Here is a 26,343-nt window from a genome sequence, read left to right on the forward strand (position 1 = left end):
CAAACGGGTTCGAAAACCAAGAAAAGCTGGAAGTCTTTGTACGATGAGCCCATGGCTTCACTACGAACTGGAGGTCTGTCTTCCAGTTATGAGCATCCGGAGATAACCCATCCGGATGTGGATTTCACGCCGTGCCCAAGGAACGACATGAGCAGGAAGGCGTTGTCCGCCTCGCCGACCAGGCCCATGTCTGATGGGATAACAATGGGAGCATTCTCAACGTTCGACAGGTTGATGATGTCGATGGGCAAGCAAAAGGTCGGCGCGTCATCAAGTACCAGGCTGCAACCGCAGTTGACCTCATCTTCTCTGGGTCTAACCCCGGCATTGGGGGCGGCTGGTGATATAAGTGACATGTTTGCTGGTGTGATGACAGGCCTGGAAGAGCTGCGACGGGACTTGACTAAGAGAATAGATCGAGTCGAGGAGAGAGCTCACCAGGGTCAAGAGAAATTGCGAGATGAACTGACAACGTAGAGTCGCAGGCAAGAGTCGTTCAGGCTCAATTAATTCGCAACACCGATCAATGCCTAGCGGTGAGTTTGGCTCAGGCGAACAAGGAGTCAGAAGAAAGAGAAGTGAGGATGACAAGAGAGATCGAGCGATTATTGAACGATCACGACAAAACTTATGCTCACACGATGACTAGCCTGGAAACAAGGTTAGATGCCAAATCTGACCTGATGATGCGGAAGCTTGACGAAATCTTAAACGGGAGCAATCGGGAGGAGCGTTCCGCCCCAAGGGAGCGTTCACGCCAGGCAATTGATGGAGATGGAGCACGAAGCTATGCCGGGACCCAGCAAAGTTCGAGAACAAATTACGAATCTAAGCACAGGGAAACTCGGTCCCGCCGGAGGCGGATGCCACCCCGGAGACAAGATTGCCCAGTGTGCCACAAGTCAGATCAGTGCCAGATCTGACTACGGTCTCACAGGACACAGCGATGTACGTTTTGATGTTTGAGCCTGTGAATAGATCGCTCGAAACATTCATCACCAAGCTTTCGAAATCAACCGAGAGAGGAGAGAGGTCAAGAAGGACGCTCAAAAAGCCGAAATCATACAAAGACGAGTCAGACGGTTGCATCGACACTTGGATAGAGGTGATGAAGTTGCACTTTGAAGAAGAGAATCTCTCAAAGAAACAGGAATGCAGCGCACTGGCAAGCAACTTGGAGGGTAACGCCCTAAAATGTGTGATGGCGAAGAGGGCCAATGAACGAGACAGCGCTCGCAAGATATTCGACATCCTGCTGAACCGTTTCGGCTCTGGAGTACAAGGACATCAGGCTCTGGTGAAGTTCGAGAAGAGGCGTCAAAGAGATGACGAATATATAGACAAGTTTTTGGACGACCTTGAATTACTCAGAAGGAGAAGTAATCCCAATGAGAGAATATCGGAGCGGAACTTAGCAATTGCCTCGAAGTTCAAGGATGAAGTAAAGAGTGACGAGCTGAAAACCATACTAGCCACACACTTCACCCTGTCGCTTGACCAGGTACCCACGCCCAATTATTTGCGTATGAAGTCGCGTGAGTACTTGCTCATAAAGCCGAGGGCGAAAAACCGTTACAGCAATTATGGCAACTACAGCGGAACAAACACTATGGCGAACTCCAGTTGGTACAGACCTCGTGACGACATGGATAAGAGGAGGTCATGCGCGAATTGTGGCTCGATGGACCACCATGTTTCCGCCTGTTCTGCTCATAAACAGAACTTGAAAGATATAGGCTACTATCTCGATGACGTTGATGCGACCGACGAGGACCACAAAGAGTACGTCAGAGGACTCATAATGAAGTATGAACCGAGGTGCTCCTTCTGTAATTTAGAGGGACATTTCAAGTCAGATTGCACTCAGTTTTGGGATGCTGTGGCGGATGCGAAACATCCCCGTCATTAAGATGCGCTTTCAGGCGTCAAAGCCAGTCGAGCACGTCTGATGAACAAGGCTGAGTCTCTGAGAAAAGAAACGACACCAAGCACCTTTACGACTAAGAAGGTGAAGACCTTGCCTAATGAGGTGGTAGCCTCGAGCCTGGACGCAGAGCCGGCCGGCCCGCTCAAGGTAGATTATGGTTTGGCGGCGACGGCAGCGTTGCAGAATGTTCAACAGGAACTAGCCACGAAGGAAGTTGAGCAATGGGTGAGGTCGGAACTGGAAAGCACAGATATTCGGGAAAAACTCGACATCCTGGGGAAAACAACGAAAGAAGAAGACAAGCAGGGACCCAGAAAGCCTGTACTAAAGCTAAATGTTATATCGGGTAAAACCTTTGGCATGCCGAAAAAAGGAACGAAGATAATGTCAATTATCTCGGTCGCAGGACACCAGGTGGTCAAGAACTTGAGTGAACCGTCCGAGATTACGCTGGTACACCTAGACATTTATGCGGAGTACCTGAGGGAGAAGTATCCCAAGTTGAACTCCAGGGCAGTGCGAGCGCTGCTCACGACAGGAGGTCTAAGGCTAATGAGAGTAGATGGACATTACATCGAAGTCCATAGTCCATATCCGATTCTGATGAATGTGGATGGCATTAATATCTATACGAAGGCTCACGTGACTGATGCGAGTGATCAGGTAGGCCGGATATACATTGGCCAAGAAGAGCTGAAGGTGTGACGAATCGGACACAACGCCATGCTTGAACAGGATGCGGTCCACATAGGTTGCGAAGCCGATCTGGGTGCATGTGCTAGATGTGCAGGGCAGACAACTTTCAGTGAAAGGACTGATAGACACGGGTGCAGTGGTCAGCGTCATGCCAGTCAGCACCTGGACTGATATGGGCTTTGACAGGTCGGATCTGATACCGACGAACATCACACTGGCGGCTGCCAATCAGGGAGCAATCTATGGGACAGGACGGACCCCGATTATATCACTGCAGCTTGGAGGAAGACAACTTTGGATGAACTTCCTGGTGGTGGAAAATTTGAACGAATCCGATCAATTCATCTTAGGAAGGGACTTCGTACGCAACTTTGATGTCACGATCGACCTCAATGACGGGTTGATCAGGATCAAAGATAATGAGAGGAAGTAGAAAAAGAAACCTCTTAATAAGATCTTAGTTAACCAGGCTAAAGTGCCGATGGAAAAGTGAGATTGAAACCAAACCAATGGTACGGACGTATATGATGAGGAATCTAAATGAACTCAGTGATGACAGACAGGTGTGTCTGGTACCAAATCCAAACAGTAAGAGCTCGGCTATTTTAGGAAGAAGTTTCTCACTCACTCAGAGCGGACTGTGTGTGAGTGTGTTGTTGAACACAGAAGCAACCACAGTGACAATACAGAGGGGAAAGAAACTTGGCTACGCATTGCCTCTGAACACAGACTTTCAGAGTGTGGAGAACTTGAAAAAGTTTGATGTAACTAAATGTCCCTTGCACGCGAACCAGGAATGTATACTGAAGAGAATAAACGAATTGAATCCTTCTAAGAAATTGTTTTCAATGAAGTCGGAGACAGATGATGGGTTGTCTAGTTGTTCGAATTTTCCCGAGCGGCCGACAGAAACAGAGTTAGCAGCAAATAAACCTGTCCTGCCCGAGATAGAACATCTGAAGTGTAAAATATCAGACCGAGAACTAGATTCGCTTATGGCGGTGCTAAATCGGAATGCAGACGTTTTTCAAAGCATAAGGCCGACATAGGTTGCTGCAATTTTGTAGAACACGAGATTGAGATAGAAGAGTACTCGCTACCTCATAGGGAAGGGGCGATGAGAATGACCCTTCATAAGTCGGAAGCGTGCAGGAAGGAAATCGAGGTGTTAATGGAGGAAGACATGATCGAGCCTTCAAAGTCCCCGTGGGCTTGTGGCGTGGTCATGGCTAAAAAGAAAGGAGGCAACTCAGGTTTTGTTGTGATGTCCGTTATCTGAACGCAGTGACGATAAAGGACTCATACCCGATTCCCCGCATCGATGAGAGCCTTTCCAAGCTGGGGGGCGCGAAGTTCTTCCCGACGTTAGATTTGGGCTCGGCGTTCTGGCAAGAGCCACTCCGAAAGCATGATCGTGAGAAAACGGGCTTCGCGTGCGAGCTGGGATTGTTCCAGTGGAAGAAAATGCCGTTCGAATTGTGCAACGCGACGGCCACATTCCAGCGACTGATGGCCCAGGCACTTACGAGTGTGACAAAGAAAAACGGGAACCTCATCATGTGTTATGTCGATGACGTCTTGATAGCAACACCAACCCTGAAGGACCACATAGAGAGGTTGGATGAAGTGTTTACCTGCATGAAGCAGGCGGGCCTGAAGTGTAAACCCTTAAAGTGTAAAATCCTCAGAGACTCCATAAAATATCTGGGCCGCCTGGTGGATAAGCATGGAGTGAGACCGGATCCCGAAGCGGTCGAAGCGGTCTTGACCTGGAAGGCACCCAAGACAGATACACAACTGATAAGCTTTTTGGGGTTTGCTAACTATTATCGGGAGTTCGTGAAGAGATACGCCGATAAGATATACCCCATGCAGCAGTTGATGAGAAATAAACGCAAAAAATACACTTGGACTGATGAGGCACAAGTATCATTTGAAACATTAAACGTGAACTTTGCGAGGCACCGGTCCTCGGCATGCCAACAGAGAAGGGGATGTTCGTGTTAGACACGGATGCATCAGTAGTTGCGATATCAGCCATACTTCACCAGGAGCAAGAGTGGAACGGGAGAACGGTTCTCCGTCCGATAGCCTACGGAAGTAAGGTTCTGAGCGATACTGAGATGAAGTGCGGCGCACCAAAAGCGGAATTGATCACGTTGATTACTTTCGTGGAAATATACAGGGCCTATTGGGGAGTGATCCTTTCAAGTTGCGTGTGGATAATCGTGCCCTTGCCTGGCTGAAAACCTATTCGATGGACCAAAGTTATATTGGTCGTTGGATCATGCTCCTGGATGGATACCACATGATCATAGAGCACCGTACCCGTGACAAGCACCATAATGCTGATAGCCTCAGTAAGAAGACAGAGTTCTATGAGCGCTTAGAAGAGAAGCAGGCCAATCAGGCAGAAGTCAAAGACGGATTTTCATTTCTAGATAAGGAAACCTACGATAAACTACCACTTACCAGGAGGCTGGACAAGTCAGGGCACCCCATACCAGGACACCCTGAACTTCCGGTGGAGACTGCCGCTGAAATAAAGGTATTGGCCAGGGGTGATCTTGTCCCATTGATTCTGCTAGTCCGATCCAATCTGGTGCAGCAAGAGCTTACCAGGCTGGGTATAAACAGTATAGCCCTGCTAAATAGGACAGTGAACGTGGCGCCGGACGTCATGGGGAAGCTCCGTGACTTGCTGGATAGAGAAGTCGACAGACATGATCGTGAGTGGATGGAGACCGTCCAACGGTTGACCGTCACTGAGAGAACGGAGAAGAGGCAAGTGACCATTCGCAGTCGCGATGTGGAACGGGATTTCCGGTCGATAGTGAACCAGCTGGTGACCTCAATGCCGAAGGATGTCTTGTTGAGGACCTCGTTCACAGAACGTGGGAAATCGACCCAGGTCCAAGCCACTGAAGAGGTAAGGGTCAAGTCGAAATCCAGCTTCACGAGAAAAGTACAATTAACGGATGCAAGGGAAGAGTACGAACCGAACTTGAATTGTTCATCCGGGGACGAGACAATGTCCGGGGAGTCAGGCACTTTCGAGACCGTACAGGACGACTTGTCCGGGGAGACAATGTTGGGACAACCAAAGGACAGAATGTTGTCCCGGGAGCTGGATTCAAGGCGACCAAGGGACAAAGTTTTGGTCCGGGGAATCGAGAAACATCACAGACAAGTCGGAACGTAATGATGTGGAATCCATCGGCTCGAGTGATGTACCCCCCACCCACTCGGGGTCCCAGTCGTGGGAAAACACATCGGAGACTAATTCCAATTCGGATGATTCGGAGATTGCTATTCATTCCTTGTTGGTGGAATGGAAACAGTTCGGGCTGGACCGGGAAATGCATCAAGACCCGGACAGAGACAGGTATAACTCCGATGAGGAGGGCACTGTAGTCGACAATGCCGCAGAGGAGCTTGAACTGATAGCTGTGTTGAAACGCCCAACTAGATAACTGCCACATGGTACGGTCGTTCGTACCAATCTGGAGCCATCTGTGCAGGAGTTAGGACCCTTGAAGAAGATATGGTGTGTCAAGTTGATGGATGAAGCTCATGCTCCGGAGATAATGAGTGTGCGCGTCAATCTCCAAGATTATAAAAAAAACGGTTTTTAAACACTTTAATTAATGAGTATTTTCTCGGCAAAATAACTCCGGAAATATAACGGAAATTTGAAAATATAACGATAATTTTAACAAACTTTATCATCGGTAACATCGGCCACAAACAACTGCATAAATCAAAGCAAGCTGCAAAAATGGCCAGTATTTGTCCTTGAGACAAATTGCTCTTTTTAAAGGTCAGCCTTAACCAAAGCTGAACCAAATTAGAGCGAAAAGACGGTTAAAATCGGTTTTTTTTTGGGGGGGGGGCGAGTCTGGTTACGGAGCATCCCATCAGGTTCGGTGCACATTCGAGTTCTAGAAAGGAAATGACCTAGTCGGGATTCGAACCGGCGCCGAACCCGCCGGGACGCACCATGTATACGCTTGGCTACTGTCCCTGTATGCATTTACTTTTATATGCATTTATACTCTCGCACATTTACGTTTATATGCATTTGTACTATTGTTTTATATTTGCGCTGCAACATCCTCCGCCCCTAAAGACGGAAGAACAGGTGCGAGTTTTACGGTCGGTCGTGTCAGCTCGCTCGTAACAGTTTTGATATCGGCGGATCGGGCGCATCCGTCTTTGCCGTAGTGTAGTTTAGCAATACGGGCGAGTGGGTAATGCCCACGTGGGCTGTCGGGTTCGACTACCCAAACCAAGTCGCCGGTTTTCAGTGTGACATCCGAATCATTATGCCACTTTGCTCTCTTGTTGAGAGATGGTACATATTCACGCAGCCAGCGTGACCAAACTGCGTTAGCGTACGATTGTGCTCTGGCGTAACGCTTTTTATAATCAAAGTTATCTTCGAAACTTAACGACGGGAAGCTAGCTGCGCTGTGACCGAGAATGAAGTGATTCGGGGTGAGTGCCTCTAGGTCGTGCGGATCGGAACTGACCGGAGTGATCGGTCTTGCGTTAAGTAATTGTTCAACTAGGCAGAGCGTTGTTCCTAGAACTTCCTCAGTTAATCTCATGTTGCCTAATATGTCGTACAACACTCGCTTAACACTTCTCACTAGCCGCTCCCAGGCGCCACCGTGATGAGGGGCACTGGGCGGGTTAAACTTCCACTTAATGCCTTTGTGGACGAAAACGGCCGGGGCGACTTTGTTCCAATTTTGGACACAGGATAGGAGCTCCTTTTGAGCACCAACAAAATTCGTGCCATTGTCAGAAAGAATGGTTTTGGGGGTACCTCGCCTTGCAATAAATCGCTCTACGCCCATGACGCAGGAACTAGTATCGAGAGATGGAACCAACTCGATGTGAACTGCTCGAGTCGTGAGGCAGGTAAATAGGAAACCCCATCTCTTTTCGGTACTTCGGCGTATCGGCACTTGAAACGGGCCAAAGTAATCAACACCTGTGTTGGAGAAGGGAGGCTGCTTGTAACCCAGTCTTTCAATCGGTAGGTCAGACATAATGGGCACAACTGTTTTTGCTTTGCGCTTACGGCATGTTATGCAAGTTTTTTCGATGTTCCCAAGTAACCAGCGCAACTTCAGAACAATGTATTTCAACTGAACTACAGCACGCATGTAATCCAACCCCTGATGTGCATGTTGAAAGAGCATATGCCTAATCAACATATGAGCAACTCGGTGTCGACCATCCAGTATTATTGGATGTTTGCTATCAAAGTCGGTATCAACAAGACGGCTGATACGTCCAGTTGAACGCAGGATGCCAGCTGGGCCGATGAACGGAGAATATTTAGCAATCCGACTTTTCTTTGTTATCCGTTTATCGGACTGAAGTATTTTCACTTCGGCAGGAAATGATTCGGACTGAGCGAGATAAATGAGCTTCTGCTCGGCAATATCTAACTCGGACGGGTCGGTTATTTCCAGCGTTTTTATACGGAAGTGTTTATGCGATGGTAGCACACGAAGCATAAATGCTAAAACACGTTTGTACTTTACAATTGAGCTGAATTTATCCCAATTTTTAAACAGACGGATCGACGGCGCTTTCTCAGATGAAGCATCAACAACAAACGTAGATGCAGTCTCAAGGCATGTATCAATGTCACAGAGTGGGCCTTTTAATTGGATCTTTTTGATGACATCAGTGTTCGGCTTGAATGGCCAATCACATGTCCTCAATATACTAGGGCCTCTAACCCAGCTGCTATCCTTGAGGGCTTCCGAAGAAATCCCTCGTGTGCCGGTATCAGCTGGGTTATCACCACTGAGTACATGATTCCATTGATCAATGGTGGTGGACTCCAAGATTTCACCAGTGCGGTTTCCAACAAACACAGGAAGTTTGTTGCACGAGTTAAGCCACTGGAGAACGGTGGTAGAATCAGTCCACATGAATACATTGCTTACTTTGAAAGTAAGTGCTTTCAAAATCTCTTCTTTGAGTCGAGTCGCAAGCAGAGCAGCCTGAAGCTCTAACTTGGGAATGGAGAGCATCTTCATAGGCGCTACACGGGCTTTCCCAAATACAAAAGCTAACTCGGTCTTTTGCGATTTAGCACGTCGGGCTCGGAGAAACGTTACGGCGCAAAAAACGTCCTGCGAACTATCACCGAACGTGTGAAGTTCACAGCGGTCGAACGGTTCGGTAAAGTAGCTACGAGGTATCGTCAGAGTACCTAATAGTGGAAGTCCTGAGTGCCAATCTAGAAATTGTTGTTTAATTTCCTCTGGGAGATCATCATCCCACTTTTGACCACTGATTCTCCAAATGTCTTTTAGTAAAAGGCGCGCTTTCACAGTATATGGAGCTACCAGTCCTATTGGATCAAAAACTGAGGAAACAAAACTCAACACGGTGCGTTGAGTAATTGCTTTATCTAGTGGTCGATCAACACCTCTACTTACTACTAGGGTATCTTTTACATGATCCCACCTGAGACCAAGAACATGCGACGATTGGTCTGGACTCTTACAAATATCCTTAACGGACGGGTTGGACTCACGGTTGTCCGGATTAAGAGCGGTTGTAACTTCGGGTACATTGCTAACAAACTTTGTCAGGTTAAACCCACCTAATTTGAGCATTGCGACTAAGTCTTTACTTAGGCTAAGAGCGTCAGCGGTATTTTCGAACGAGTCAAGATAGTCGTCCATGTAAAACTTCTGGACAACGGCTGAAGCGGCTTCGGGGTATTCAGCTTGATTATCAGAAGCAGTTTTTTGTAGCGCGAAATTCGCACAAGTTGGCGAATCACGAGCGCCAAAAATATGACGGGTGTATTGGTGAACCACCACACTTGAAGTGGGGTCCTCCCGCCACAAAAAACGGAGAGACGGTTGATCTCGCGCAAGTACTCCAACTTGTAAGAACATACCTTTTATGTCCGCTGAGACGGCGTACTTGTGTTGACGGAACCTCAACAGTACAAAAATAAGATTTTCAAGGAGATCCGGGCCAACCAAGAGAGATCTATTTAACGAAGTGCCATGAAATTTGGATGCTCCATTGAGCACACGGCGCACCTTGCCGGGTTTGTTCGGGTTCAAAACCGGATGGTGTGGAAGATACCACTCACGTTCGGCTCGTGAGCTGGGATCGTGCGGGTTGACGGTTATGACATATCCTTTACTTATATCTTCTCTGATTGTTTCGGTATACTTCTCGCGAAGTAACGGATCTCTATCTAATCTTTTCTCTAACGACTTTAATTGGGCTAATGAAGAATAATAATCGTTAGGCAAGCTAACATCATTATCACTCCACAGCATCGGTACAGTGTAACGCTCACCATCGTGAACGGTTTCAGTTTTTAGGATCGACAAAGCACGCTTGTCTGCGGCGGAACGGGCATCTACTTGCTTGAACGCACCATACGACTCTAACTCTTACCAAGTTTTGATTTGGTCGGTCAGAGAAATATCGTCCGTAACGCAGTTAAAGGAAGAAGAATTTAAGGACGAACGATCAGGAGACGGACCACTAATGACCCAACCTATCGGAAGTCGGACGGCGCACGGTGAGTCAAGTTCATCTCCGAAGACATGTTCGAGGGGTCTTATCGCATGATAGAAGTCCTGTCCTATAACTATCTCAATCTCTTTGTAATTATACGCAGTCGTCTTTAACGGGGCTAGTTGCGGGTATTTGACCTGCAATTCGGAAACGTTTATAACATCGGGTCCTATATACATGTTGTGCTTAACGAAAGCGACAAACGAAAACGAAAATTCACTTTCATTGGGCTTTGCGGAAACTTTCAAGTGAACTCGTTGAGTTTTAGATACCTTGGCTGAGTTAAAACCATCGGTCGTAACATTTACGGGCGTGCCAACTAATTTCAGACGTTCAACGAGTGCCGCGGAAACCCAAGAATGAGTGGAACCGGTGTCACAAAGTGCTAGTGCATTCGAATTTTCCGAACCAGAGGACACATCTACCAACGCAACGGGAAGAATACCTTTTGCAGTTCCCTCACAAGGTTTAACACAAGCTGCGTTGTTTGCAGAAGTAGTGTTTGTATTAGTTTGAGTCGATGGTGATCGGTCGGCCTCTTTGGGCGGGAAAACTTTCTCGGCTCCATAAAGAAGCACATTGTGAGTGCTCTCACAGTCCTGTTCTGGGCATTTTCTTGCCTTTTGGCACTTTCGGAAGGTATGGTTGCCTTGTAAACAAGAAAAATAGAGCTTTTGTTCTGCTACATATTTAGCCCTCTGTGTTGCGTTTTTCTCTTTGAACACGGAACAGTTCCAGAGTGCATGCTGCCCTTTGCATAGCGAGCATGAAGGAAACCTTGTCTTTTCTCTACTTTTCTCATCCTTAGAACTTACCTTAGTGTTACCTGCACGCACTTTTGTAACTACTTTTTGTTTAACTGGCTGCTCGACTTTGACTAAAGATTTCAATCGCTCATGGCCTTCTGCCTTATTCTTAAGCCAATCGTTGAAGTCTAGGATGAAAAAACTCAACTTAATTTGCCTGATATTTCGCTACCAGACCACTTACCATAAGGTTCGTGTTATGTTACAGCACAGTTTCGCAGAATTATGGGGACGTTTTGACGATTTTTTGGAAATTTTTTACTTTTTTCCCAAAATTTTTTGGAAAATTTTGGTCAGCAGGTTCGAGTCGTAAACCAACCAAAAAAAAAAACTAGTCTAGTACCCCTTGTCTATGATCCGATTTCACGGATTAATATTCTGTTCACAATTATCCAAAAACTTTTGGTATCGAGAAAAAATTACCACTTGTAGCTTGCTTTGAGTTGGGATACACAATAACACGTCGTACGTAATTTTATTGCAAAGAATGGTTTGTAAAGATTAGACTAGTCTTACAGTTTTTGACGGTTTTTGGAGATTGGCACCGGGGGTTTCTCTCTGTTTGGCCTGGACAACAACACTGTCAATTTGAGGATTACTGGCAACACAGCACAGTATGACAGAGGGGGTGCTAATAGTAGAGTGGGACAGGTAGGGTAGGACTGCTTCCTGGGGCCTCCTTCTCTCACGATAGTCTAATCGGGGACTCCAACAAGTCCTGGGCGATCGGGTTCCTCGCAAACGAAGAGGGACAACTCGTCTACTACCAAAACAAGAAGAAAAAACGACTCAATATCGAGCTTCCATCATCGTCGCCTCCTCTGAATTCGATCACAGTCGGAACACTTTTGGATCTAGATCAAAACTTTGTGGCGTTCTTCATAAACCAGCATATTTACACATTTAAGGTCAACATCACAGACCCAGTTTTTCCAGCATTTTCAGTCTGGCCAAATGAGGTCACAATTTTTTCTGGATTGCAAGTGTCAGATTTTCTTTTGCTGTGAGCTACGAGGCGAAGGTCTATTAGAAGTTGAGCTTTTGCATCGATATTTACAGTGCTTTAGATTTAATATGTAGCGCAGGAATCATTTTAAATCCGCGAGAGGTGCAGGATAGTTCAGAACAAATGTAAAGAACTTATCAATCTTCATAAAGTTTTGAAGACGCAGTTCGGCTGTCGCGTGAAGACGCGTGAATAACTTCGATATTCGTCGTGTCCCTTGTGGGGCGCCAAAATGTGCGCGTCAATCTCCAAGATTATAAAAAAAAAACGGTTTTTAAACACTTTAATTAATGAGTATTTTCTCGGCAAAATAACTCCGGAAATATAACGGAAATTTGAAAATATAACGATAATTTTAACAAACTTTATCATCGGTAACATCGGCCACAAACAACTGCATAAATCAAAGCAAGCTGCAAAAATGGCCAGTATTTGTCCTTGAGACAAATTGCTCTTTTTAAAGGTCAGCCTTAACCAAGGCTGAACCAAATTAGAGCGAAAAGACGGTTAAAATCGGTTTTGGGGGGGGGGACCGAACCTGGTTACGGAGCATCCCATCAGGTTCGGTGCACATTCGAGTTCTAGAAAGGAAATGACCTAGTCGGGATTCGAACCGGCGCCGAACCCGCCGGGACGCACCATGTATACGCTTGGCTACTGTCCCTGTATGCATTTACTTTTATATGCATTTATACTCTCGCACATTTACGTTTATATGCATTTGTACTATTGTTTTATATTTGCGCTGCAACAATGAGCGGGCAATTAAACGTGGTAAAGACGTATCTGAAAGCCAGATACCGGCTGTCGGACCGCATAAGGGCTCAACGAAATGACAGAAAGACGAGCAAGCTGAAAAGATGGGTCGAGAACGGGGCACCTGACGAAGGTGATTTGCAGGAAGACAGCTATAAGATTTTGAAGCAATTTTACATGAAGAGAAAAGATCTGTTGTACCTGAACAACGACGAGATCGTAGCCTGTAAACGCAAGAAAGAGGACAAGGTGCTTTACAAGTATAATTCAATAGTGTTACCACAGTTATACCAGACCGAATTGCTCTTTCGTTCACATGACCAGATGGGCCATCAAGGCGTGGACAAAGTGTACAACAGGATACAGAAACGATTCGAATGGCCTGGTTTAAAGAAGGCTTGTGAAAAGTGGATTTCTGCATGCTTATCATGTCAACAAGCGAATGATCCCAGGAAACTAAGATTCCCTCTGCAGTCAATGGATTCAACGAAGTAGTGCAGATTGATCACCAGAAGATATGCATGACAGCCACGGGCTACAATCAGGTGCTGGTAATTATTGATCATTTTACGAAATATGCAGAGGCAGCCCACAACATGACAGCATCAGCGGAAGAAACATGCGATCACTTGATAAATGTGTGGATAGCGAGGCACGGCTGCCCCATCACGTTCCAAACGGACAATGGCAAAGCATTCGTGGGCGATCTCACGAAGGAGTTAATGAAAAGGTCGCAGGTGGCACAGGCCCAGTCGACCACTTATCACCCACAAACTAATGGCCTAGTCGAGAGGAAAATCGCACGCTGGTATCCATGCTGAGAGTCTATTGCTCGCGCTACATGGATGACTGGGATAGACACTTGCCGCAAGTGATGGGCGCTTACAACAGCACAGAGCAAGCAACCACGGGAATAAGTCCGCATATGATGCTAACTGGTCACGAAAAAGCTCTTTCGTTAATTTTCTTCTACCCTGAGTATGAAGGGAATAAAACAGCACCACAAACGTACATGCGTGATGTTATAAGGAGGCGGCAGGACCTCAATGACTTATGCAGGAGGAACACACAACAGGCGCAAGTTAGACAAAAAGGGAGATTTGATTAAAAAAAACTGCAGATGCAAAAGCTTATTCAGTCGGCGATTACGTCTGGGTGTTCCAGGAAGTAGTTCCACCAAAAGGAACCAAAAAGTTATTAAAAAAGTGGCGCGGCCCATTTCAAATAACAGAAGTGCACCAAGAAGGTCGGTTTTATCGACTGAGCACCGGAAGAGCAGCTCATTACGAAAACATCAAACCGCACAATGCCTCATCAGAGGACTGGTCATCCCAGCGGACATGCAGGAAGGAGACTATTTGATAAAGGATCCTGCTTGTGAAGTAAATGAAAGAGGTACGCGCGACAAAAACGACGGGAATGAGGTGGTAGATAATTGCGCTCTGCCACTGGACCTGGAGTTGACAGAGCGAGCGGAGGTGGACGACGAAACTCTACCTGATGCCGAAGAGGACTGGGACTGCCCAGAACAAACTGAAATTGACAAAGGAACACAGCTTGACTTTCCCTTCACCATGGAAACACGCCAGAGCAAGAAAGGAAGGAACAAGAAGAAGTATAACCCGTATGGCGAGGATTTCGTCATAGACGGGATAGTTTTAAGCAATTTGGTGGAATCTTTGGTGGGACTGGATGAAGTGGCGGTGCCAATGGAGATCGACTTGGTCAATGACATGAATCAGGATTAGATCTACGATCGCTCCGAACCAGAAGTGGAGTTCGAGCCAGAGGTGGAGCAGACTCGCGAACAAGAACTAACTAATTTGCGAGTGCTCGAGTGGCTCCACGATCTGCCGGCAGATCCTAAAGAGACAGTCTTGACGATTCAGGATGTCGATAAAGACGGCATCAAATACGCCAGCCATGACAATACCGAGTCCAACTGGGTCGCCCCAGATGGCCCTCTACGCGTTCCGCAATCCAACCTCGATCTGCTGGATTTTGGGCGATCGACGGGGACGTCGATGAATATTTGCCCGGGGAGTGGAGGTAGGACTCACCCACACCGAAAACCTGATCATTAGAAAATTAAAATCGGCAAGAGAAACCGGAGAACTGGAAACGGAAGGCGAGAACGCTCAAAAACCACCTTTTGGACGAATTTTTGAATCTTTTTTTGACCTACCGAACCATTATTCGAACAAAATCGTCATAACGGACAGCGATTTCATACTCACGGAACGTACATGCACTATAGCGATAACCGCGGATGTAAGCTTCAAAACAGCACTAGCGGAACAGAGGCCTGGTGTGGGAGGGATGATAGCGCTTCCCCCTGTTGCATCAGAGATACCAGGGAAGACTTTGTGTTTCCTGGTTAGTAAGGCCACTGATAAGCAACACGTAAATCCGTGGAGCTTGGTATTGGCCTTCGCTCGACCCGGGATTCGCTGACCTCTCTCTCGTTACCAGTCTATGATACCAATAGGGGAAAACTACATCCGAGAGAGTTATACGCCCTTGTACACGTGATATTTTCAAAAACTGACATAGAGGTTCACTTACATAAAAAGTACTATCTGAGTAGATGCTAGGAGTTGGATTCGGCGGTAAGTGGTTTTTATTAAGTTTACTTTATAGGCATTAAGATTAATTTTTAGGCAATCCACTAGGGATTATGTTTTTATGTAATAGAGTGAATATGTGATGCTTATGTGTTATGTTGGTTAGGTTAGGTTTTGTGCGATGTGTGTGTCATAAAAGACCTGGAACACTCCAGGTAGTAAAGGTGACAGCGCTCATTTGTGCTATCTTGACAAAGCTACAGGCGGACGATCCACCTTGGTGCTAGTTTTTAAATCAAGAAGAATGGAGAATTTCAATGGATCGTTTTTAAAAGATATGAATGATGTTTTACCTTGGAAATGGGACGGCATGTAATGATGGTTTTAAGTCGTGACTTGCTTTTCAGATCTTGATTGATCCAATCTTGTTTATTGAATTTGACTAATCAGAAGGAGCACGACGACGAAAGATAAAACTGTAGAAAAATGGGTGAAACGCACGATTTGTTGGAATTCCTCTCAGGGAGTCTAAGAGCAACTCTGGACGAGATATACCAGCGGCTGATTGACTGTGACTTTACACAAGAAGACCCGGGATTGGCGATGTTTGTGGTCGCGCTCCTCAACGCGTTAGGACGAGAGGGTCGAGGGAATCGTCCCACGGAAGTAGTGCTGATGCTGACCTTCGTTGATTCCGGGACCGCCGAGAGAGGTCGAAACCGACTAATGAGATGGCGGCGAGAAGAAAGGTCTGGCCACGACTTGGCTCGTGAGCCGGGACTAGGGGAGCAGAGGGATCACCGGCTAGGTGAGATGCCCCTACCTATTCAACCTGTACAGCCGCTCATCGGAGCAAAGAGACTACGTGATGGGCCGGGACTGTCACACTCAGTAGATTTTCCAACAGCTGCTCCTCCACTGAAGAGGGCGAGGATGAACGAGAAAGAGATCCAGACCTCGGAGACGATTGAGACATAGGAGAAAAAAGAGAAGGACCAAAGCGAGCTGTGTGCCAAGCAGCATGAGTACAGGGCAATAGCTCGAGAAAGAGAGAATGGAAAAAGAACTTTGAAGATCCGCAAACGGCCTTCAAGGATGAGGAGATAAAACACCTGTTGGAGCTATATATGGCGAGGGTGAGCCAAGTGTCACCGGAGGTTCTGGCAACGATGAACTCCTCGAAGGCATCCAGGGACACACGTCCCAGGACGAAAGCACAGTAGCTGTGCGCACCGAGAGAACCCGAGGCTCCTCGGCAGACACCACAGTCTGCTCCGAATCCGAGGAATACGATACCGGATCCCTCCGATACCTATTTGGCTCCTCAGATTCAAGAGTCATTTATTCAGGTGGCCAGAGCAACGATGAATGAGATCAACAGGACCACTGGTCGGACACTGGGTGGGGTCGTCCCTTCCCAACGCCTTGATCGTTCCGCAAGTAGCTCGGAGCGAACACCTCGAACCATAGTATCGACGGGGACTGCGTAGGGCGGAACGGTTCAGAAGTCTCGCGTAGTTGACATCAGGAAGAATCTAGCGGTACGCAACCCATTCGTGCAGGTAGCCGCGGAGCATCCTCGAGCTTCCTTGAATGGCATGGGCTGGAACCCCGCCATAAGCAACCAGGCAATTCCCCCAGGGAATCGTCACTTGGTCATAGGAGATAGTTTAGTGAGGACGAGATCTGAAAGAGATCTTTGTCAGACTACTGTACTATCTTTTGGAGGAGCTTCCGTGGCTCAGGTCATCAAAATGATGGAGTTCCAGGGCGAGGATTACCTAGACACGTTGGTGATAATGCTCAGGACCAATGACGTCTCGAGGGCAAGTGGGAGCCCTATTGATCTGCCTTTTAAATGAGCTGAAGGAGAAATATAGGCCTAGACTCGTGGTGCTGTGCACAATACCGCAGAACCCGGAGGTGTGCACGCCGGTGGCAGATTTCATGAACGGCAACATGACCCGGTGGAACCAGATGACCTGCAGTCTGGTGAGAAGTAACCCCGGCGAGCTGCGACTCATGGATTTTGAGAACATGCTGCGTATGATTGATCATCTCGCGCTCACCAGGGATGGTATACATTTCAACACCCAGCAAGGAAGACGCTGGAATCGATGACGTGTTCCAGACGCAGTTAAGGGAAGTGGAGCAAGAATTGAGGACGACCAGCTCACTGGCTTGGACCAGTTCAACTGGAGGAGGTAGAGTGAGGGCAACGTGCCGGAATCACTCGTCAATCGCCTCGGGCCTCTGGCAACGGAGACGGGTGCAGCTGCTCCCGTTGCTCCAAGCTCAGATGTGAGAGAAAAGTTGGGGACAGCTCCTCCCCCCAGAACACAACCGTTGGAGAGCCGACTTGGGAGATCGGTTGATCAGAACCGGACTAGCTCCCAGACCGTGTCTAGGAGGAATGACCCGCCCGCTACAGCAACCCCTGCTTCGACAACAGGACAATCGACAAGCGCCGTGCCGGCAGAGGGAGTTGAACCAAGCAGCGTGCTGCTTTGGAACCGTCCAGACCCCAGCGGTTCGGGACAGTATAAGACAGACATGTCGGCGAAGTTGAACATGTCGAGAGGACTCTAGGAGGATGATCGGTGGAGATGGTCCCACAGTAACGAGGTTGTATCGAATACCGAGCGTGGACTGGCTGTTGCCGTAACAGGAGTAGTTTAGCTCCGCGACCACGCTCAGGTTCGTGGACCTGGATTGATTGCCTCAGGAAACACCTTTGGGCCCTTAAACACCCGATGTCTTACGGAAATCCGTCAGAGAGCCAGGGAATTGACACCACCTGCTCGGAAGGGCAAGTTTCTGTCAGAGAATATGCCCAATAACAAACACCACAAGATGTATAGGCAGTCCTCCAAAGGCTAGGCGCCTGGTGAGTACTCGAGAGACTATCCCCGAGCGACCTCGGTGGAAGGGGGCGATAGGAGATACGGGGGGTTGAAGGCACCAGTGGGTGACAGCCTGATTGCTGCCTATGATCCTTTGGATATAAAAGAGGCTAAGTATCCGATAATTGCCAGTTCAGACTACCTCTATACGCCCCGTTCTCTCTTTTGGCCGGATGTGATCTTCTTGACGGCTTCTAAGTTAGACTGGGGGCAATCAGCAGGCATGACGATAAGCGTGCGAAGGACGATCAGTATGGAGCCGCAGGTGATTGTGATTGCCGGCTCGAATGACCACTTGCAGAGTAAAGGCTTGTTGTCTGACTGATGGATCAATCCCGAGCAATGAAGTCATAGGAGAAGCTATAATGACGCTGCTCTCAGCCATGACCGAGGTGGAGGCATCAGTGCAGCGACACTTCACCAAGATGTGGTGAAGGTCATTTTTGTATTATCACCGGGATATGCCGCATTGCCAGAACCCCTACAGTTCGTGTACACGATGGTCACGACTTTAGCAGAGGGACGATTCAACGTGATAATACCTGCGCCGAACAGGATGGTGGATCCTAACACCTACTACCCACCCCGCTCGGAGCTTTCTGCCATCTGGGCTGACATCTCCAATGCTATCCAGGGACTCAAGGATTGCAGCACAACTCGGTTGGTGCTGGACGAAGTCCTGGGGTTGGGGCTGTCCAACTTCGCCAGGTTGCTGAAGTTGAGGACAGGGGTGGATGATGATCACCTGTTGGTACAACAGATGGCCAATGACCTCTTGTTCAGGCAAATGAGGTACGCGGAGAATGAGCAGGGGAGGAGAGTCAGAAAAAATAGGACATCGGCGGAAGAGAATCTCATGGCGTCGGCTTTGCGGACAAAGCCACACACTAACCCATGGTTATATTTGTCACCAAGATTGTGTACCTTGGGAGAAGACGCGTTCGAACATGCACCGGCGGTGATCAAAGAGATACACGCTTACCTGAAAAATTTGTTAAACGAGAGGGAGTTAGCCGGGGGCATGATGTTACAATTGATGCAAGATGTGAACACGATGTCATTGGATAAAATCCAAGCAGTTATTTTGGCCACGAGGGCACAATATGAGCGATCAGACGCTATCCTGGGTGGAATGGGAGTGGGATGGACGCCATCCTTCCTGTCGACGTGTTACCCGAGGGCCTCCCGGAATCTGATTGGGAGCTTTGTTAAGGACATCCGGAAACTATCTATCGGTCTGGTACTAGCACTGTACGTGACGTTTGGTCACGAGAACTTTGTGAAAGGATCTGCAAACCTTTTCACCCAAGCGTTAGCGGACCTTAGGTATGGTCGGCTGGGCTATTTGCTCGTGCTATTACGCTACCCCGAACAACTTCAGGGAGCGAGTCGTGAAGTCAACGCGCAGTTGGAAACCGCCTCATTCAGGAAGATGAAGGATTGGAGTATCCTCTTGCTCCAATATCTCCTGCAGCAGAACAGGAGTTTCACAGGAGAAGATAAGGTGGCAACGGGAGCAAGTGAATGCAAGCAGTTTTGTGGCATGCCCTTGCTAACAGATCTGGCCGTGATGATGCGGATCGATCCGCTGGCTCTAGTCCATGGTCTGAGGGAGTTTGCCACGGTGGTGTATGGACCTGTGATGTCGTTTGTATTCCCGGATGTACAAGTGAAGGCATACAGGAACTCAGTGTTGTATGTCAATTTAGTCTCGGTTGTGGATTGCTCAGTGCTTAATTGGGTGGAGCAGAAGGAGCTGAGAGGGTTGGCTAGCGACGACAGGCTATTTGGAAGAATAGCGGAGCCAGGTTGGATGTTGATGGACTTCAACAACAATTTTAAGTGCCGAATGGGCCGCGAGGACCTTTCCCATGTCCAGTTCAATCCGAAGCTTTGGAATCTGCGACCAGTGGTGAAGGATTCAGGAGAGGTGATGCGGGTCCCACTTTGGCCGGAAGCCTAAGCACACGTCAAAGAGAATCAGCAAGCGAGGCTTTCCGGGTCCAGGCCGCTGCCGGACCAATGCCCTCGATACCCACCGATAAGGAGGATGTTGTTGGGAGTCACATCTTCTGCCACAGCCCCTCGAATCGGAGCGGCTCGTGATGCAGAAGAGAGAATGCTGAAATGGAGTGGAGGGATGGAGCCGCGCTTCATCAGTTGGAACGCTGCGGTCATGCATACGTTCGACTTCACATTCCCAGATGCTTGGAGCCGAAAGAAAATCAAGGCACCACCTTCCAGGAGACCAGAGGTCCCGGTTGACGTGTGGAACGATGTGTATACACCCGCCGATGATTTGTCACGATTGAAGATATTGGAAGTAGTAAAGGAGTGCAGAGGAGGCACGTACATAACGATCGATGATCTGGCGCCATGTGGCGAGGAGTCGGTAGAATTCCTGGTGAAGGACGAGCTATTCTATACCGCGGGGGATCTGACCGTACCGGCGCGGCCGGACTCGGGCATAGACATGCAGCAAGGCCCGTCGGACCTGGACCAAAACCAGATCCCAATGATGACGAACTGATGGATCAAGATGATGATCATATGGAAGAAAAGGGAGAGAGGTCGGGTGGAATGGACTTAGGAGCGTTGGAGAGAGACTTGCTGGAATACCAGTTTAGTGAAGACGACAATGGGGAGTTCGATGGGAATCTATTGCTGATGACACCATCGTCTTTCATGTCCCCTACGAAGGAGGCGCCGGCTAGCTTATCCCCAGTGGATCCAATAGGCCTGGCAATGGACAATCGGAATAGAAACCTACAGAAACTGCTCCATGAATTGCCAAGGAGGAGGAGAATTGAAGAGACCATGAGGGTATCCTTCCTGAATACGCTACCTGAAGAGGAATGGGAGAGGTACCAGAGCGAACTTGAGCGTAAGACGGGAGTGACCTGGAGTCGAATGACCTTCATGGAGAGGACATGGGACGTGATACGCAGATACGGGACGCAGTCCGTAATGAAGGTGGAGTTAAACCAACCCATGTGTGAGGTTCTGGATAAGCTAATGAGCTCCGTAGAGTCTGATGTTCTGACCGAGTCAGTCACAGAGGATAGTGCCGATGATCAGCAGATCACGAGAAGATTAAGCAAAAACAGAAAGCAAGACCTTGAATCAAAGAGTAGTGAAGTCGAAAGCCAGTGCAGTGGTGGCCTCGTTGGCAAGAGCAGCTCGGCCAAGTGAGAGTGGACAAGGTGATGGTGCGAGACTGGCCGGGGGAGAAAAAGAGAACCTGATATCTCCGATGCTATTGGCAGGTTTGACCACAACGACAACAAGGTCGAAGAAAAATGCACGGACTTTGGCGGATACTAAGTTAGAAATGGAAGTCATCAGTCAGTGTGGATCTGGAGAACTTGATGATTACAAGCCCTCGCGATCCAACATGGCCCAAATGAAGCTGGAGGGACAACTCGACGTGGTCGAGTATAGTCGGATCACAGTGCCAGACTCAGTCCACATGGGGGATCCAGCAGGGGGTTATGTAGAGATGCTTAAGGCAAAGAATTTCCTTCTGATGGCATGGAAGGAGAAGCAAGCCATGCAGTAGTATCTGAAGGAACTAACGAAGAATTCTAACTTGATTAGAAAAGAATACGGCACGGTGATGTCCTCGGAGGCAAACGAAATGGGGCTTGACAAGCTGCTGGAAATCTCTTGGAGGGTGGCCCTCCAAAGATACTTCGACGAGACGATGCAAGCAGCTGCGACGGTGGCAGCATACCTGGCTCATCCGTGTACGAGAACTGACTTGCAAGTGCAGTCGGCCTGTTGTTTGATGGGGATCAAGAAGTCAGAATATGAGGCCAACAACGATTCGAAATCAAAGGAACAGGAACTGGAATTGACGGAAGCCCTGCGAGTATTGATTTCTAGAGACGATTCGGCGATAGCCTGGGCTAAGCGTAAGGATGCCCTTTGCTTCGTGAGTTTCGTGGTGGATCGTATTCCCACTCCTGTGTTGGGAGAATGCATAAAAACCATTCGGTAAGGGGGAGTGGACTGTTAACGAAACTTTCTGAGGGCACTCCTGGAGCTACATCAGAATAGGCCGCTGGCCGTATTAAATGAGGAGTCGAACGACACGGAAAGCTGTCGCAGGTTGGAGGAAGTGAGAAGGCATTCCAACAAAGAATTGAAAGTGAGTCGGGAGTTGAAAGTGAGCCTGTCCCAAGAAACAATCAAGGGACAGAAAGACTATGCAACACTGGGGAAGTTGAAGTCGTTCCAATATGTGTCTGGTATACCAGAGATGGCATATAATCCCTTCGTGAATGAGGAAGCCAGGGAAGCGTACTTTGACTATGAGCAAGTTGTAGTACTTGATTTCTGGGTTGAGCTGTTCAAGGAAATTGGCATCTTGATGATGGAACAACCCAAGCTGGGAATTTGTTTTGGAAGAAAGAGTGGTCGAACCCTCGGTCCCCGAGTTGAAGGGGCAAGTGAGTTTTGATTGTGGTTCTTGGGACAGTCCCTTGAAAACCAGCTGAGTAACCATGTGGGCACTCATGAAGCCTTCTTGGTGTCCACATCCAAACGCCAGCTTAATCTGGGATATGACGGCAGATGTCACATTGGACTTGGATGATGACGCGAGCTTACACGATTTGGCCATGATACACCATCTGCTGGCCCTGAAGATAACGAAGCAGAAGGGCAACTCAACCACGGAACCATCCGAGGGAAATCCCTCTGGTGATTGGTTGAGACAGGGTACTTGTCTAGCCCTACGTAGCGGAATGGACGGACATGCGTGCAACTCGGGGCATTGCTTGATTTCGCTGAGTTAGCAGCATCGCCAACTGGCGCAATTGTATGGGAGGTTGAGCATGTCGGACAAGAGTGGAATGGAGTTGATCGCGGACTCTCATGGAGAAATGGAGGTGAACTTGATCACTGCCTTGGGATTTTATAGCATGACGAACTCCATAGAATCACTGGAACGCCTGGAGCGTGCCCATGGGCTAGTGACGTCCCTTAATGTGGAAGTGTTCCCTGGAGCGCTACAGACAGAGCAAAAGATTGGAGGCTGGCGAGAGGCTCTAGAAAACGAAATGAATTTGAAGGACAGTGAGGCCTATCATAGACCTACTGGTTCGAAATATCTGGTGGGTTCGAGCGCCGCACCATATTGCAAAAGTAGGCATCCTACGCACATAGTGGTGATGGACGCGAGGACACAGCAGGTGTTGGTCGACCAACTCTTCTCTGTGCCAAAGTGCGTGAGGTTGGCCAGGATGTCGGAAAGGTCATATGATTTACTGACGAAGATCATTCGGAACGTCCCGAGGAGATCTGAAGGCGAGTTGTAGGACGTAGTGGGTGAAGAGTTCATGAGATTCAACGAGGATAATGTGAGCAAATTCCAGAGGCAGAAAGCAAGTGGAGCGTTACCCACCGAATTCCCCACCATAGACGACAAGGACGATGTACACAGTACTATTATTGATGTGGAACCGTTGCTGGGAGCCTCAGGGTATCGGACCCGAAGGAACATACTAATGACCCATGGGGAGTATCCTTGCCACTGCCTGGCGCAGACGTTGTGGTACCCCAAACGTGGGAATCTGGTGTTAGTGTGGGACTTGGAGGAGTTATATTCCACGCGGTTGCCAGATCAAAACCAGCAACTGTCAATAGTGGTGCTTAGTGCCATGCTGGAGGTGAGATGGTTGGAAGCTAACGCGGGCACAAGTGAGCAGGAGACGGCCGTGCCAACACCTGAGCAACTAAGCAACGTGAAAGTGAACCAGGACTTAGATCTTTTCAGAACCACCTGCAAGGTTCTGAGAATACCCAAAGCCATTGAGAGGATATGGTCAAGGCAGAGGTTGATGCCTTATTTCCGTGCAGTGATGACATTATGGATGTATGAACGCGCGAAGCGTCATATGTCTAGGAACACGGAAGCATATCAATCCTTCCAGCTAGACATAGGGCCAAGAGCCTATAAGAGAGCATTCCTGACGCACAGAAACGCTGTTACCACGGCGGTGAAGCGAGTAGCTGGAGTGCCTTGTGTTTTTGAAACAGAAAAGAGAGAGGTCTTACGAGCTGACCTAAAACGGAATGTGAGCTTGTGTCTTCACAACAGCTTTTGCAGGAACAGGGAGCAAAAGGTGAATGTGGACTTGCTACCTTGTTGCAGTATAGTGGTCGAGTATAGCCGGATCACAGTGCCAGACTCAGTCCACATGGGGGATTCAGCAGGGGGTTATGTAGAGATGCTTAAGGCAAAGAATTTCCTTCTGATGGCATGGAAGGAGAAGCAAGCCATGCAGTAGTATCTGAAGGAGCTAACGAAGAATTCTAACTTGATTAGAAAAGAATCCGGCACGGTGATGTCCTCGGAGGCAAACGAAATCGGGCTTGACAAGCTGCTGGAAATCTCTTGGAGGGTGGCCCTCCAAAGATACTTCGACGAGACGATGCAAGCACCTGCGACGGTGGCAGCATACCTGGCTCATCCGTGTACGAGAACTGACTTGCAAGTGCGGTCGGCCTGTTGTTTGATGGGGATCAAGAAGTCAGAATATGAGGCCAAAAACGATTCGAAATCAAAGGAACAGGAACTGGAATTGACGGAAGCCCTGCGAGTATTGATTTCTAGAGACGATTCGGCGATAGCCTGGGCTAAGCGTAAGGATGCCCTTTGCTTCGTGAGGTTGAGGTTCGTGGTGGATCGAATCCCACTCCTATGTTGGGAGAATGCATAAAACCATTCGGTAAGGGGGAGTGGACTGTGAACGAAACTTTCTGAGGGCACACCTGGAGCTACACCAGGATGTGCCGCTGGCCGTACTAAATAAGGAGTCGAACGACATGAAGAGCTATCGCAGATTGGAGGAAGTGAGAAGGTATTCCAACAAAGAATTGAAAGTGAGCCGGGAGTTAATTGAAACAATCAGGGGACAGAAAGATTATGCAACACTGGGGAAGTTGAAGTCGTTCCAATGTGTGTCTGGTATACCAAGGATGGCATATAATCCCTTCGTGAATGAGGAAGCCAGGGAAGCGTACTTTGAGCAAGTTGTAGTACTTGATTTCTGGGTTGAGCGGGTGAAGGAAATTGGCTGAGTAACCAGCTGAAAACCAGCTGAGTAACCATGTGGGAACTCATGAAGCCTTCTTGGTGTCCACATCCAAACGCCAGCTTAATCTGGGATATGGCGGCAGATGTCACATTGGACTTGGATGATGACGCGAGCCTACAAGATTTGGCCATGATACACCATCTGCTGGCCCTGAAGATAACGAAGCAGAAGGGCAACTCAACCACCGAGGGAAATCCCTCTGGTGATTGGTTGAGACAGGGTACTTGTCTAGCCCTACGTAGCGGAATGGACGGACATGCGTGACACTCGGGCATTGCTTGATTACTCTGAGTTAGCAGCATCGCCAACTGGCGCAATTGTATGGGAGGTTGAGCATGTCGGACAAGAGTGGAATGGAGTTGATCGCGGACTGTCATGGAGTAAAGGAGGTGAACTTGATCACTGCCTTGGGATTTTATAGCATGACGAGCTCCATAGAATCACTGGAACGCGTGGAGCGTGCCCATGGGCTAGTGACGTCCCTTAATGTGGAAGTGTTCCCTGGAGCGCTACAGACAGAGCAAAAGATTGGAGGCTGGCGAGAGGCTCTAGAAAACGAATTGAATTTGAAGGACAGTGAGGCCTATCATAGACCTACTGGTTCGAAATATCTGGTGGGTTCGAGCACCGCACCATATTGCAATAGTAGGTATCCTACGCACATGGTGGTGATGGCTGCGAGGACACAGCAGTTGCTGGTCGACCAGCTCTTCTCTGTGCCAAAGTGCGTGAGGTTGGCCAGGATGTCGGAAAGGTCATATGATTTACTGACGAAGATCATTCGGGCCGTCCCGAAGAGATCTGAAGGCGAGTTGTAAGACGTAGTGGGTGAAGAGTTCATGAGATTGAACGAGGGTAATGTGAGCGAATTCCAGAGGCAGAAAGCAAGTGGAGCGTTACCCACCAAATTCCCCACCATAGACGAAAAGGACGATGTACACAGGACTATTATGAAAGTGGAACCGTTGCTGGGAGCCTCAGGGTATCGGACCCGAAGGAACATACTA

The 26,343-nt window shown here is 48.3% G+C and overlaps 1 protein-coding gene across 1 annotated transcript in view; it reads right to left on the reverse strand.

Moving 5' to 3' along the window:
- LOC134840075 (uncharacterized) overlaps positions 1-26,343 on the reverse strand; it is a 282,869-nt gene that overhangs the window by 239,233 nt on the left and 17,293 nt on the right. The window lies entirely within an intron of this gene.

Source organism: Symsagittifera roscoffensis, chromosome 2 (assembly GCF_963678635.1).
Source record: "Symsagittifera roscoffensis chromosome 2, txSymRosc1.1, whole genome shotgun sequence".
Lineage (NCBI taxonomy): Eukaryota > Metazoa > Xenacoelomorpha > Acoela > Convolutidae > Symsagittifera > Symsagittifera roscoffensis.